The sequence below is a fragment of the Symsagittifera roscoffensis genome, chromosome 1 (assembly GCF_963678635.1).
Source record: "Symsagittifera roscoffensis chromosome 1, txSymRosc1.1, whole genome shotgun sequence".
In the NCBI taxonomy this organism is placed as follows: domain Eukaryota; kingdom Metazoa; phylum Xenacoelomorpha; order Acoela; family Convolutidae; genus Symsagittifera; species Symsagittifera roscoffensis.
Genome location: NC_087062.1, coordinates 33,631,682 through 33,648,488, shown reverse-complemented (window position 1 = coordinate 33,648,488; position 16,807 = coordinate 33,631,682). Strand labels below are relative to the sequence as shown.

The following is a 16,807-nucleotide window of genomic DNA, read 5'->3' as shown; positions in this document are numbered from 1 at the left end:
TGGTTTGGTTTTATTAACAACCTCAGTTCTTTAAAAAATCAGTTCTTTTTCGGTTATTTCAGCGTATAGTTTATCATCAGTCAAAATTAGTTCCATTAAGTCAATCACTATGTCACTTTCTGAGGTTTTCACGTACAATAGATATTGAAAGTGGGTTTTTCAATCGTCTTTCTGTACGTTTGACGTGATAACTTCCGTGCATCTTATTCAAACCAAGGTTTGATATTTTCTCTCTCTGTTTAATAGCAGAATACTTGCAGACTGATATGAACGCGGTTGTTGGATCGTCAATACTAAAATCTTCGGGTACTTTGGAATATATGTTATCTTGCATGTTAGTTGTGAGTAAAGCAGTGTCTGTCTTGTAGATTCTGTCTAACTTTTGGTCAAGAAACTTAATGTCATCAAGTCTAGTCTCAGGTCGAACTACTGAATGTTTCGAGGGTAAATTTTTCATGATTTCCAAAGTACTTTGATTGAAATTGAAGTTAACGAAGATAAGATCGATGGTGTTTTGACCATTGTGGCATTTGTAAGTTGGCGCGTAGTGAGAAATCAGTACCCGTAAGCCCAAGTGAGATAAATTATCAACAAAATCTTGTCCTCTTTGAGAGTTATTGTCTAGTCTACAGATGAAATCACCACCCAGATTAATCTTGCGATTTGTGCAAGCTGTGATTACAGGTAGCAGTTCCGCGAAAATTTCTGTAACATCTGTGTCAGGTTTGAAGTAAACTGTGACCAGTACGCAGACAGAGAGTTCAATTGCTAGCACAATAGAAGTTTCTCTTAAAAGTTGATCTTTTTCGTTGATTCTTTTGGTGATTCCAATCAGTATTCCACCAGTCGGTCTGCCTCTTGTCAGTTTCTTCGCTTTCAGGCAATAAGTAAAATGCAAGTCCAGGTGAATATCTGCTGTTGCAAATGTTTCGGTGAGTAAATTAAAATAGGTATTGTACATATAAATGTCTAAAAAATGGATGTTGCTTTTTGCTCCTTCAATGTCCAAAGTAGCAAACTTGACTGCATATTTAGTCAGTTCTGTCTGGAATTGTCTTTTTCAATAATTTCATCAGAGCGTATGATAAACTCTCCGCATGGGTTGTCACGTCTGCTTTCTTGGAGTGTTTTCTGTAGTTTGCATTCCTCTTCTTATTGTAGTTTTGTCAAGTCCGGTTTCAAATACACATTTCCATAGATCCCAATTTGTCGTAATTTTTTCGCGTTTTTCAAGACCAGTTGCTTGACTTCAGCCAAAACCAGTTCGATCTTCAATAATTGTGCTCCGTTCTTGTTTTTTTCCCAATTCTCTTTGTTCGTATATTTTCTAATATCAGAAATTTCAAGTCCTCTTGTAGTTTCTTCGCAAAGAGAACATAGTTTTTGTCGGTATCTGGTGTTGTTCCCAAAACTACCACGTTTTTTGCTCAATAAAGTTGTTGTGTGTTTTGAGACTGTACTTTTTTGACTATCTCTGCATAAGACTTTGTTTCAACTGCTGTTATTGGATTGTTTTCATTTTTGAGTTGATCCATCAATTGATTTGTAATTCTCGCAGTACAAAACCCACAACAGAACGGGATAAGACTAGTCGTCCATACGGGGCAGTCTTCAGACGCGCACTGTACTTTCAGTTCGACTTAATCTTCTTTTGAATCTTCAAGTTCTTCATCGCACGGCAGGTTGACAGGTTGTTGTTTCCGTGTTGATATAGTAGTAACAGTAGTAGTAGTAGTAGTAGTAGTAGTAGTAGTAGTAGTAGTAGTAGTAGTAGTAGTAGTAGTAGTAGTGGTAGTAGTAGTAGTAGTAGTAGAAGTAGTAGTAGTAGTAGTAGTAGTAGTAGTAGTAGTAATATGAATTCTGTGGTTCACACAAGGGGTTTGACCCAGTCAGTTTCTCGTTTCATAAAACAGTTCTGATTCTGCAATTGTTCGCCGTACGATCGCACGCCAATTTCCAAGTGCACTTGTCGCTCTCATTGTATTGCTCGAAATTCGACCAGAAGATTTTTAGAAGTCGTTGTTTCAAGCCAATCCCTTCTCTTAAATCGATTTTTAACACATTCGAAAGTCGACAGGTTTGGTACATGAAGTTCTGTTCGCATTTGGCTTTCCTTGGACGTCTCACCTGAAGCAAATTTACGCGCGAGAATTCTGTGATAAGTCTAATTACTCTCATAAGTCCAAAATCAATTTTGAAAGCAACAGCAAGTTGTTTAGCTAAGCATACATTGTTAAAGGAAGAATCCCTAGTACTTTCCAGTTTTCTTTGTATGAGACGCTATTAACGCAAATCCATTTTACTGCTCTTCGCTGAATCGTCTTCGGAATTCGAACATTGCGTACTTATTTAAACCAAAACACGGACTTGCGTAAAGAATCACGGGGATTATCATGGATTTGAACAAATTCAGTTTCGCTACTCTGTTTAAATTTGATATGATTCTTTTGATCGCGAAAAAATTTTTATTTGCTTTTAAGCCTGCTTTGTCAATGTCTAGATTCCAGCTCATGTCAGTTGAAATTATAACCCCTAGATCTTTCTGAATGTCCACTAAATTAATTTCCGTATTGTTGAAGCAAAATTTGTTTGAACTTTTAGTAAAGCTCACGTGGGTGCATTTATCAACATCTAATGGCATATTATTTTGAACTGTCCAGTTGTATATCACATTAAGTTCATTTTGAAATTCTTTTTTAGCTAATCTTTGGCTGATGAACTTTGCAACAGCGGCGAAAAGTAAAGGTGTGACATTTTGGCAAATAGAAGGAAAGTTATTAATAAAATTTAGGAAAAACAATGGACCGAGGATGCTGCCTCGGGGCTTTCCGCGTGTTACGGGCTTTGGATCTGAGATTTTGCTATTCACTCTGACAGATTGGAAACTGTTTGATAGATAAGATTTCAATAATTTCATCAAATTTCTACCTACTCCGTTTTTGAAAAGCTTCATCAAGAGGATACCGTGGTCAACACGGTCAAACGCTTTACTAAAGTCCGCGAAAACAATCTCCATTTTACTCGCTTCGTCCTGACTTTTGTAGGCTATCTGTAAGAAAATTAATAGCTGTAAGACCGTAGATTTATTCTTCCGAAACCCATGTTGTGAACTATGAAACATAGGTGATAGATGTTCGTATAATCTCCTAAATATTACACGCTGTAAAATTTTTGAATTTATACAAAGAAGAGAGACGGGTCTATAATTTTCAATGTCACTTTTATTGTCTTTTTTATGAATTGAGCTGATTATAGCTGCTTTCCGGTAGTCTGGAAAACGCCTAGTTTGAATAACTTAAGAAAATATTTGATAGATAGAATGAGATAGAGATGCTTGTGTTTTAATGAACAGTACAGGCGATAAATCGTCGGGGCCTTTACTTTCATTCGTTTTCAACGACTGACATATTTCACGTATCTCGAGCTCAGTAAAACTAATTGTATCAAGGACTGTATTGAAATCATGTCCGGGTGGTTCTGAAAACGTACACCATTCAATGTACACAGAAGCGAAAAATTTCGAAAGTAATTCTGCCTTTAAGGGATCGGTATCGGCGGTCTCATTTTTGTAATTCAGTGTACTTAGTAAGCTTGACTTATCAAAAGCTTTAAAGTATTTAAAAAGTTTTACCATTGATCGCTCTGACGCATGAGACTGTTCATAATCCGCTTTGTCCATTTCGGCGTTCGTTTCTGTCTGTTATATTAAGTGCAAAACTTTTGGATGAGACTCGGTATATTTCTTTCGAGCTGTATGAAAACGTTTAATAAGATTCGAAGTCGATTGACTTATCCAGGGCGGCAAGGATGATCTATGTTTAGTGCGCTTTGGAGTACACTTTTTAATAAGCAAGGAAAACCAGTTATACCAATGATTTAGTATCACATTTACATTTGATCAACAGTAAGTGTCAAAAGGAATTTCTAGTATTTGCTCATTGAGTAAATCGTAATCACCGTTGCAATAACAAAATATGGATTCTTTGATAAACTTACGACGCATAAGATCCGATAACTCAACGAAGAGATTTCGACCGGATAATGCTCAGAAAGTTTTCCCAATTTATCGTTACTGTCTAAGGTATGAACATCTGATACATAGATTTTATTGCTGGTGAAGATCAAATTGAGAGTACCAATTGAGGCGGTATTAAACTTAACATTTTGATGAACTTCAAGTTTCTTTATTTCTTTCAAAAATGATATTTCGGCTTCTTTAATTGATGATATGTTGCGCCAATTTATTGAGGGGTAATTGAAGTCACCATGAATGAACCAATCACAGTTCTTCCGCAATTTATTTATGTCTTTAAACAGGTCATTTATTTCACTTGGTTTCAGAACATATTTGTTATTTGCAGGTGGTAGATAACAAGAGACAACAAGCAATTTCCGTTTGTCTAGCTTAATGTAGCATGCTAATGCCGCTGCGTTGTTTTTAAAACTAAAATTCTAGGTTCTGACATTAGCCTGACTTTACGCGGATTCGCGGATTTCATTTGTAAGCCGTGTTTCAGACAGGCAAATCATATCAAAGTTCTTTAAATTTATACTGTTCGAAAAAGTTTGTCTTCTTTCTAGTTTGAATAAACTTCTTACATTGTAACATAGTGCTTTTATTTCTCCGATTTTGTTTGGTAGTCATTCAGTGCAATTTACTGCTCGGTTTTTCAGATATAATATGTTATTTCTGAGTTTTATGTCCTTTGCTTCGTTTCCGTTTTCAAGTAGTTCGCGTCTTTTCTTTAACAAGTTTCGTTCACTTTCTTGGCCCTCTTTATTTAAGGATTTTGATACAAAAACTGAATATTTGGTTCCCTTGATGTTTGGTTCGTAATTTTTCAACATGGTTGCACGCGCAAAAATTCTATCTGCCGTAATAACATTTCGAAACTTCACCAAAATTTGTCTGGGTCTTTCATTAGTTGCGTTAAATTTTCCGAGTCTGCGGAAAGAGGAAATTTCCTCTGCATTTGCACCAAGAAATTTCATTGTATCGCTTATCAGTTTTACATCCTGCTCAAAAAAATTCGATTTATCAATTTTGCTGTCAGTTCCCATGCTAATTTCCGACATACCACTAAATTGCCATTCTTGAGATATATCGGAACTAGATTTAACGACACTAGAGTACTTAGCTTACAGTTGGGGAGGAGAAGGATTGCACGTAGGCCAAGATTTTACAATCTCCAGTCACTCTTTGATGTCCTCAATGCCTTTTGACAGCTCGCCCACATCCACAGTAGATTTTGGACGAATATCAGCACTTAGGCACCCATTGCAGAGAAACTTTACATTTGCGGTCCTCTCCAGAAATTTGAAGATATCATGAGAGTATCCCATACACGACCTATGCGTCTACTTTTCGCAGCCCTCGCACATCAGCCAGTTCTCCGCCACTGACGTGGAACACATGGTGCAACACTCTTGACTTTTAGAGGTCAATCTTGACCTCGTCGTAGCACCAGACATTTAATATGAAAAAGACTATTTAATAAGTTTATATCCAAGTTTAAATTGGCATTGTTAGATACTCATCTCAAAATCTCAATCTATTTAATAAGTTTATCACAACAATTATTGTGCCATACTTCCAAGAGGAAGTAAATAATCACAAAATTCTTTCCAACTAAAATATTCTATGAATGATGAATGCAGTAGTCACCAGCCATCTACATTATCGTGACATACTTTTAAGTGCACAATCAGATAACTAACTTTCAAAAACAACAGAGTTGATGATAACTTTTTGCTGCGATTGTGCTAAATACGATTCAACGTGTGATTCAAAACTGAACAAAGTTTTCTGCTTAATTGGAAATGTTTCGCTTTTTTGGAAATTAATAACCAATTATTACCCGACTATTTCAACTAAGAGATCATGTGACTTGTAACTGGATGCTATGCTTTTTTTTTACGGCAAACAGTTTTTTTTCAAGGCATCGATGCATACGATGAAATCGATGCATACATGGAGTTACTCTATCTGCTTTCATGTGTGCAGACTGACTTGCTCAAGTTCTAGACATTCAATTTAAAGTACATCTTCGTTCAGTTTGTAAAATTGTTATCTTTCTCATTTGGATATTTGGATATTTACTGAGAAACTGTTGATTTTTTTTTGGTTTGTTTTTTTCGTCCGTTTTACGATTGGCCGATTCTCTGCTTTTTTAAAAAGCAATTTAAAATTATGGTACAGAGTTCGTGCTATTTTTTCCAAGATTTTTTTTTCGTTATTTCATAGAAACTTTTCTCAGTATAAATTGAAGATTCAATTTGAAAGCTATACCAAATTAAAAGCTATACCAAATTGAAAGCTATTGAAAGCTATACCAACTCTTATTTTCAAATTGAAAGCTATACCAACTCTTATTTTGAGTTTTTTTCGGCTAAAGGGAGTTGGTGCGTTTTCCAAGATCAACTTTTTCAAATGCTTTTGCATGTTTGAGCCGAGATTGTTCAGCTTGAATTTAATGACTACAGATGTCTCTTATGCTGTATCTACAGTGCCCCTAAAAACAGTCCATACAGGCATTCGTACATTCTTCTACTGGAGTATCTTGAATGCTTAGACGAACTGAGTAGGAATCAGGTCACCAACCTTACAATGCTTGTAGGGTACATCAATTTTGATAACACAAACTGGCATCATATGGAGTCCTCAAATTTGGACGAAACACTGGTACTAGAGGAGTTGTTTGAACACAATTACCAGCAAATGATCACAGGTGCTAAAAAGCAACTTGATGTCATTCTAGTCAACAACACAGAACCAATACTAAACGTATGTGTAGATATTTACGTTAAGAAACTATTTAAATCCGATCATCAGCCATTCCAACTCAAACTAAGTTTAAATGATTAGTTCAAAGTGACAAAAATGTTGCCTGAAAAAGAAGATTTTAGCATATTTTCGTTCGAAAAAGCGAATTGGAATGAAATCGGATTATACATTGTGCAAAATCTTTTCTTGCCTTACTGCTTCAGCAATGTCGACGTTGTAGTTGATTTATGGTATGGTTGGCTACTTAAGATATTGGAAAAACATATACCCAAAAAGACAAAACACCGAATGATTTTACCTCCTTGGGTCAGCAATGAAACATCAAATGCAATAAAAAGGAGATATACAATGAGAAAATGGATGATTAAAAAACCGTCCCCGAATAACTACCTACAGCTGGCAACACTTGAATCAAGAGTTAGTGAACTTTTAAAAGAAGATCAAAAAGAATTTGAACAGTTAGTTTTCGAAAATGGAACATTTTCACAAATACAAAAGTATTTTAAGAGCATTCAAAAATCATCTCAACTTCCCTCAGAAATGTACTTAAATGATCAGATCGCTGTCACCGATAAAAAAGCCCGACCCTTTAATGAGTTCTTTCAATCAGTCTTTACTAATTCGGATTATCAAAGAACCTCTGATAACTCCAAACCTTCAAAAGTAGATAAACCCCACTTTACAAGAGAGGAAGTTCAAACTACACTTGAGAACTTGTGTATTGAGAAAGCAAAAGGTCCTGATGGTCTAGGAAATCTACCACTTAAAAGTTTAACTAAATACTTGGCTCCTTCACTGACACTCGTCTTCAACATAATTGGTAATAAACATGTCTACCCTTCCTTATGGAAATTGAGTATCCTTATACCAATATTTAAAGACGGATACAAACAAGACATTTCAAATTATCGTCTCATTGCGCTCTTGGATTGCCTCTCAAAAGTTCTTGAAACATTAATTTTCGAAAAACTATACGTAGCCATTGGACTTAATATCTGCAAAGAACAACATGGATTCACCAAATGTAAATCCACAATGACTCAAATGATCTTATATCTCAGTGAAATATTTGTCCACTTCGAATCTCCAACACTGACTGCTCTATACCTCGACTTCGAAAAGGCGTTCAACAAGGTCAGTCATGAAAAATTAATTAAAAAAATTGCAAAATAATGGCATCACTGGAGGAGCTTTGGAGCTGCTTGAAAGCTACCTGAAAGGTCGAAAACACCGAGCAAAAGTTGGAAACTCGATCTCTTCAGAACTCGAAGTCAAAAGTGGAGTTCCACAAGGCTCAGTACTGGGTCCTCTGTTCTTCATAATCTTTATAAATGTTCTCCCAGAGTGTATCATGTCAAGTTGTTTCGGATACGCGGATGATATTAAAGTTATTTCTACCAACACGATCACTCTACAAATTGACGCGACCAGAATATGGAAATGGTGAAACCAGAATTTGATGACACCAAACTTCAGCAAATGTAAAACGCTAAACTTAAAAGGAAACGGAAGTATTTCAATGAATGGAGAGACACTTGAACAAACACAGAAGGAAGAAGATCTTGGAATAATTGTATCGAACGACTTGACATGGACTGCAAACGTCGAAAGAAGATGTGAGAAAGCAATCACAGTATTTTTCACTATAAAACGAAACATCGCTAATGGTACAAGTCGGATTGCAAAAAAAGAATCTTTTCCGGAGCTACATTGTCCCAATCATTTCATATGGTGCAATTCTTTGGAAACCAAATAAATCAGAATTGAAAATGATAGAAAACCTCCAGGAAAAAGCTTCGAAGTGGATCCTTGGTACCAATAGATTAGACTATAAAGATAGATTAAAACGACTTTCGATTCTACCATAATCCTTGTATCACGAAATGCACCTTCTTTTGACATTTGTCGACATAGTGAAAGGCAGGTATAATATTGAGTGGGAATCTTTTGTTCAAGTACAATACAAATCAGAACAAAACACGAGAGCACAGGAATTGAAGTTCTATAAAACACGAATTCTGTTGAAGAAGAAACAAAAAAGTGACTTTTGGACAAGAGGTACATTCTTAGCAAACACAGTTGCACAAAAGATAGGGATTAATCTTGACGAATTGGAAAATCCAAAAAATAAAATCGCGGAAGTTTACAAAAACTATTTTGTCAATAAATATAGTCTCGAAGATATATGCTCCTGGAGACTGACATGTAATTGTCAGAACTGCAGAAATCAACACAAACTCAAAAGAACTTTGGAAAACTGGAACTCGGGAATAACTCCCCTGAGTGCTACCCTAAATTCTGTTTTACGATTATTATTATTATTATTATTATTATTATTATTATGATTATTTTGATTAGTATTATTATGATTATTATGATTATTATTATTATTATTATTATGATTATTATTATTATTATTATGATTATTATAGTTATTGAGCCAAAACTTCAGCCGTTGCTAGGCGAAAGCTTTGTCAACAGTTCAAATACAACTGAAGATGAGGCACGACTTTACATTAAGGCAAACGGACTCTGGTGCTCACGATTCAGCCGCGCTTTCTTTGATCTGAAAATTTTCAACCTTCATGCCAAAACATCGCGAAAACTGCATAAAAACGCATACAAATACCACGAAACGCTGAAAAACTCCAAATATCTGCAAAGAATTTTCAACGTAGAGCAGAGTAGCTTCTGCCCGCTAAATTTCGGATGCACCGTAGGCGCTGCTCCAACAGCCACGCGGACGATGCAGCGATTAGCCGAAAAACAAAGCGAAAAAAGACAAGAAAGCTATCCAGAATCTATAAACTACATAAGAACTAAAATAAGCTTCGCGCTCCTGAGGAGCTCTATACTTTGTATAAGGGGGTGCAGATCGCTACTTAATTTAATGCTGATTTATGACTTTATTGCTGATATATATAAATATGTATTTATATAACGCTGGTATGGCCCTATCCAGCTTGTGCACTTACCGTAACTAAACGGAAGGGCCCCTTTCATAATTTAGTTTTTTTTTAATGAGGTTAAGTCGTAGGAATTTTGAGTTTTTTAGTTTTCAGCTTACAGTTTGGCTGCCTTAATTGCCATTCCGCCCCTGCTTTTTGAAGCTTGTTATGACTGTTTATGAAATAATTATTGTTTTTCGTTATCGGGTTTGGCTTTGTTATTTCGACTTGGTGAACTCTTATTGCGTAGTTTCGAGGGCGATTGTTTTGCTTTTGTGTGTTTCAGAAGGGATGGGTCGTAAAAATTTTTAGCTATAAAAACTTAAGATGAATTTTTGTCACAGTAGTTGCCGTTGTCAAGGCTTGTTATAGCTGTTCTTGAGCAAAAAGTATAGAGGGTCAAAATGTTTATGGTCGTAAAAGAGTTGAGTTTTAAAGTTTTGAGCTTGAAAGGTCGTTGCCTTAGTTGCCGGTCGATCATTGCTTCTCAATGCTTGTACGAACATCATCCGAAGAAACAAAGGCATAAAATGTTTGTAGATTTATTTTTTTCCTAAATTTTTTTCAGGAAATCGACTTTTTTTTCAGGAAATTGACTACATTCAATATTTTGTAAGACAATGTTTTAACTGAATCGCAAGTCTTTTGAAGGTCCGTTTTGCCTCTGTCTGTAAAATACAACGCGAAAACTGCCATATCGACACAAGGATCAGAAACAAAAGAACTCAGAAAACTCGTTTGTTAAAAGACAAGTAACTGTATGGATGATAAATAGAGGTATAAAACTTAAATTCGTGTGATATACTGACTAAGAGATGAGCGAAGTTCACATTAATATTCAAAGAAAGTCCATCAGAGACAACCTATGGTAATTTATCAAAGAGAAGTTCCCAGTTCATTAAGGAAAAATGCACAGCTATTGTTATGCACGTAGATCACATAGATCACACATTAATCACATCACTCGCCAACAGTCGCATAATTGCTCTCAACAAAAATCCCGGAATCCGCCCTATAGGAATAGGAGAACGGCTGCGACGACTGATGGGTAAAGTGGTGGCTTCCACGCTGAAGAAAGACGTACAAATCTCAGTTGCCCGCTACAAACATGTTCTGGTTTGAAATATGGCAGTGAAGCCTTAGTTCACGCGATGCGAGAATATTTCGACACAGAAGAGTGTGAGGGCATCCTACTCATCGACGCAGAGAATGCATTCAACAGCCTCAACCGCAAAGCCGCGCTGCATAATATCCGAATTAGCTGCCCCGAAATATCCACTTTTATTCTGAATTTTTATCGTAAAGCCTCCCGCCTGTTCTACGACGGAGGGGAAATCTCATCAGACGAGGGTACTACCCAAGGTGATGCAGTAGCTATGGCGATGTACGCGCTAGGAATAAAGAACCTGCTACAACCAGAACTCAGAACACGGAAGGTATTCTTTGCAGTTGATGGTGTCTCTGGTGGCATGCTAAATGAAGTAAAGCATTGTTGGAGAACATTACAGCTTTCAGGGCCATCGATAGGCTACTTTCCAAACGCTGGGAAAACATGGTTGATTACAAAACCTCAACATTATGAGGTCGCCAAAACTATGTTTGCTGATACCGGAATTAGCGTAACAACATCAGGAGCAAAACACCTTGGAGCTGCTATTGGAGAAAAAGCGTTCGTGGACTCTTATCTCCAAGCGAAAGTGGAAAAATGGTGTGTACAGTTGGAAACACTCAGTTTTCTAGCTATCGCAAACCCACAATATGCATATGCAGTATACACACATGGCTTCTCCTCAAAATTCTCTTATATCATGCGTACTATTCCGCGATCGTCAATTTTTTTTGAACCCATTGAAACAATCCTGGTTTCATCCCAGAGCTCTTTGGAAGGAACGTGAGTCCGTTAATGAGAGATTTAGTAGCACTTCCATCAAAAATGGGAGGACTCGGTATATCAAACCCTGTAATTGACGCCGAGATTCAATTTCAAAACTCACTTCTCGTAACAGATCAGCTGAAATCGGTCATCTTGCTGCAGCAAGAGATAATCCCTGTTAACCTTGCAGTGAACACTCGCAACACTATTAAATCAATAAAAACCTCGAAGTATGAACGATTGAAAATAGAATCCGCTATAGTGAAAGAAGCGGCGAATGAAAGTCTCTCCAGATCCATAGAAATCCTCGACTGTAAGTCATCGTCCATATGGTTAACTGCACTGCCAATCGAAGAAGAGGGCTTTGTATTGGATAAACAGTCCTTCAGAGATGCACTGTGTCTTCGATATGGACTCATCCTACATGATCTTCCCCAGAAATGCCCCTGCGGGTCGACCTTCGATGCAAACCATGCGATGATATGCAGAAAAGGGGGATTTGTACACATGAGACATGAACGAATCAGAAACCACCTATCAAAACTCTTATCAGAAGTTTGCGTAGACGTACGACAAGAGCCCTCACTACAGCCACTGACAACTGAACACCTGACTCTCAGGTCCGCAAATTCCTCTGAAAACGCCCGACTTGACATCAGTGCTCGAAACTTTTGGAGTCATAATGGCCAGCGTGCATTCTTCGATGTAAGGGTTTTCTATCCCAACGCACCTAGCCATCAAACGAAAAAAGTGGAGACACTGTTCAAAGAGCAGGAGAACGAGAAGAAGAGATGCTACAATGAGAGAGTTATGGAAATCGAACATGGAGTCTTTACACCACTCATTTTCGGATCAACAGGAGGCCAAGGAAAAGAATGTGACTTATTTTTGAAGAGACATCATATTTTCAAAAAAATGACATCGGATTATTCAAAAACAATCACGGCGATCAGATGCAAACTTTCGTTTTTATTAGTTAGATCATCAGTAACATGCCTCAGAGGCAGCAGGACTTTTTATAAGACGACGGGTACCGTTTTCGACCCTGATTTTACTACTTCACTTGCAGCGTTTTAACTCACGTTATGACATTATCATTTCTCTTCACGGCGCTATTCTCTTAACTGTACATTTGTTACATTTTATTAGGACAGTATGTAAAGTACATATTGAAAAAAACTCTATCTGTTTTACGTCAAATTTTACTGGTGCTGAAGATTTTACTGATAGAATTTAAATTTTGTTTTTAATAAAATTGTTTTAATTGAAAAAAAAAAATTATCCCTCATTTCAAACCTAATTTCAAAAACATCTGACATACTTTTGCATATTTGAAAATAAATGTAACTGTTAATTAAATAAAAGGTTTTTTGGATAGATGTTCAGCATCTGTCAAAAAAATAAAAATTTTAATTGTCAATTGAAAATTTCTTACTGAGTGAGAAAAAATGCCCTTGCATCAAAAGAACAAAATTAGCTCATTTTTTATCCAGAATATATCAGTAAACACTCAAAAATTTATTTTCATTCTGCGAGAGATGTAACTTAGAACAAATTTTTCCTGAATTCTTCAAAAAATTTGCTGAAATTGGTTTTTGATCAGAATGTTAAAATGTTGAATTCGAACATTGTGTGCGTCATCAGGATAAAAACTTTTTACATTAGATAGAACATGAACAAACAATAATAAAACCAAAAATGTTCCAAAATTTACAGTAAAATGCTATAAAAGACTAAGTAAATGAGATCGATGAACGTAGTCCAGACACTTATTTGGTAGCAATAATTTTTTTGTTATTTCTCAGGAAAAATCTTAAGTTTTGCTCATGCTCATATTTAGTTGTAAAAAGGGCTGATGTAAAAAGTACGAAAAACTTTATCTGTGTATGAAAAACTTTATCTAACTTTACACTTTACTTAATGATTGAGTTTATTTAAATTTGGCCAGTTTTATCAAAAAAGGGCTGTCATGAAATTCAAAAATCTTCAACGCCATCTGTTTTTTATTTAGAAATTCCTTAGATAGAAGTTTAGAAAAAAAACAAGTCGACATGAAAATTTTCCTGGACAGAAATGAACATACCGATCTTTTATGAGATGGCCTCTACGGGAGTACCAACTGACTAGACTCGAACTAACTAACTATTTTTGTTTTAAGGCTCCTATTCTTATAAATACGAACAGATGTAAATCATTCGTCAACTATATCAACTAGTGTAATTTGGACATTTTGTCTATGTGTGAAACCTAGTTACATGACAAATTTAATGACGGAGAGTGTTTCTTGTTTCGGTTTTTGATGATCAAGAAAGAAAGAAGTTCCAAACAACATGGCGGTGTCTTAGTTTTCATCAGTAACCATATCGGCTTCAAACCCATAGTCCTTAATTTTTCAAAAAGCTGCTGCTGCATTACTTTCACTATCCTAATTAGCCGATCCTATATGATTATATCTGCCTTCAATCCGCCCATTGAGTCGAAATAAACATGGCCCTTTGCTTTCTTCGCTGGATGTTTTGAGTTTGTAGAAAATGCGGCGAAATGTTTGCCCAATCTCTTGATTGGAGATCTTAATTTAGCCGCCGCATCCTAGGAAGCTATGTCCAGTCCAGTATCCAATGATCAAGCATGCCTTAATACCTTCATTCAAAAAATCTTATCACATTCAGTACGACACAAAGCCATATTTTGGATGTCGTTCTAACAAACGACCATGAGAACATAATATCCATTCTCCTTTCCAGTCTCCACAATGGAAGAAACTTATCCGAACACAATCCGCTGTCAGTTAAAATAAGCAGCTCGCTCATTATTTTGGGAACCTCACTACAAAGCACGATTTTGAAACCGTCGAATTTTCAAAAACGCAGACTTCGAGGGGCTTTCAAAAGCAGTCGATGCATCGCCTTTCAACGCGTATTGTTGGACAAATCCCTCTCATGGTGGGCGCGTGGATAAAGCCAGCACTAGACAAGTTTGTGCCATCAAAGATCTTACATAGATCCCAAATAGCCCCATTTATTCGGCCGAAAAGTTCCCACTGTATTAAGAAACTCAGTACTAAATTCAAAAAAAGAAGGGTAGATGCTGTGAAAAGATACTCGAGACAAGAAACCAAGTTGCAAAATGCTCCGTCAAAGATTTAGCAGTGCATGAGGCCAATTTTCTTGGAAATAGAGACACTCAGTAATTGTTTAAACTTCTCAGGAGAGTGAGTTCATCCCAGCGACTACCAACACTACTAAGAAACGGCCCTGTCTCCACTAAAATCCCCAGTGAAAAATCGAACATGTTCGATACTTACTGTAAGTCAGTTTACACCTTAATCAGTCAGGCCAACTGTTCGTTTCCTAACTCTGCTTTCTTCTATTCTGCTCTCTGGGTCGCGATTTTAACGCAACTCGGCAAAAAGTCATGTCAATTGTAAATCAGCTAAATGTCCTTAAAGCCACAAGAATAGATGGTATTCTCCCATGACTGCTTCAGTAAATAGTTTTAAGCCCGATCGCTTTCGCATAATTTCGCATAAGCGAAACAGACAGATCATTTTCCGACACAGTGGAAGATGAGCCATTTTTTTCTTCGCTTCAAAAGTGGTTCCAAGGACGAAGTTTATAGCTACCGACCAGTAGCGCTCCTTCCATGCTCCGGAAAAATATTCGAGCAATGCATATATGACCGATAATTAGATTTTATTGGTCCTCAGCCCTCGGATTATCAGTTTGGCTTTCAAAAAGGACTATCATCTGTAATTCAACTTTTTATGTCGTTGAACAAACTATAAGAAAGTAAAGAGAAGAAATTGTCAACTCATGCTCTTTATCTAGACCTTCGGAAATCTTTGGTGTAAATGGTAGGTTTCTGAGAAAAATCGATGACTACCTGTGTGACAAAAGCAACATGTTCTTTTCGAGATGTGCATATCCAGCGCACCCCGAATACGACGTTTCCAGCGGAGATCAACAGGATTCCAATTTAGGTCCTCTTCTATTCCTGTGTTAAATTAACGAACTGCCAGGATTTTTAAGTGTTGTCCGCGCCTTGGTCTCTCTGTTTGCTGACGACAACAAATTAGTTGCATTGAATTGCCATCGTGATGAATGCTTTCCTATCTTAGGATCATGGGTTTTTAAAAAAATGGTTTTCCACCCCAATGAAAGCAAGATTGTCATTTTCTACGGCATGCCACCGATTTATGAAACTATTAGGAGAACCCATAGAAGTAATGTCATCGCATCTTGATCTTGGACTCATTGTCTCTGTCTCCTTTTACTGGATGTAGCATATTCATTCGCGAATTACTGAAGCATACCAGACTTTTTACAGGGTTAAGAGAAACCTATCCTCATTGCTTCATTTTATTTCTAAACTCAACTTTTAAAAGAAATACCCAGAAAACGGCAGCTCTGTAAGACCATGTAACATTTTGTAGAACAGTAACACAGCGTTGAAAATAAGATGGTAACAGATAGGCACGTTTTTTAGCCTTCGATTTCTTAAATAGAGCTTACGTTTTTCACGGCTTGTTTGGGACACATTGTATGATTTTTGGCTTTTTATTCTAAATCGCAAGTGGCGCGAAGCTCAGCTTTGCCTCCGTGTTTCAAGTAATTTTTCCAACTTGACTTTTCAGAATTTTTTTGACTTTTTTTTCCAATGACTATATTGTAGCACATTGTGTAGCGCAATTCAAAGTTTTTCAAGCTAGTTTAATGATGGCTGACGTGTTCTGCTACCTGTTTTCATCAAATTGATTTTCAGTTTGAAACGTTTGAAAATTTTGAGTGTTGTATATTTTTGGCGTTTTGTCAATTTTCGTTCACAAGTCGGTGGCTTTGAGTATCGCAAGTGGTGCGAAGCTCAGCTTCGCCTCTGTGTTTATTATGTAATTATATTTGTATGAGTATAATGGTTAAACTGTATCTGTTAGGCTTTTCACTTTTTTTGATATTAGATCTTTTTCTATATTGGAGAAAAGTTCAGTTCTGATGCACAAAATGTGCGAAAACTTTTAAATTAACTTATTGAAATTTAACAAAATGTTTTTTCTTGCGTTAAGCAAACCGTTAAATTCTAACATTTTTAGTGTTAAAATTGCTTTAGATTTGCAATTTGAGCTTTACAAATTCAGCTGTTTTCATTCATTCGCTCTTCGAATATGTGACTTTGTGTGAGTTTCTCAAAAAAAAAGAATCAGGTCAT

General features: G+C 36.5%; 1 protein-coding gene across 2 annotated transcripts in view; it reads left to right on the top strand.

Annotated features, from left to right (window-relative positions):
- LOC134843261 (translationally-controlled tumor protein homolog) overlaps positions 1-16,807 on the top strand; it is a 424,116-nt gene that overhangs the window by 160,550 nt on the left and 246,759 nt on the right. The window lies entirely within an intron of this gene.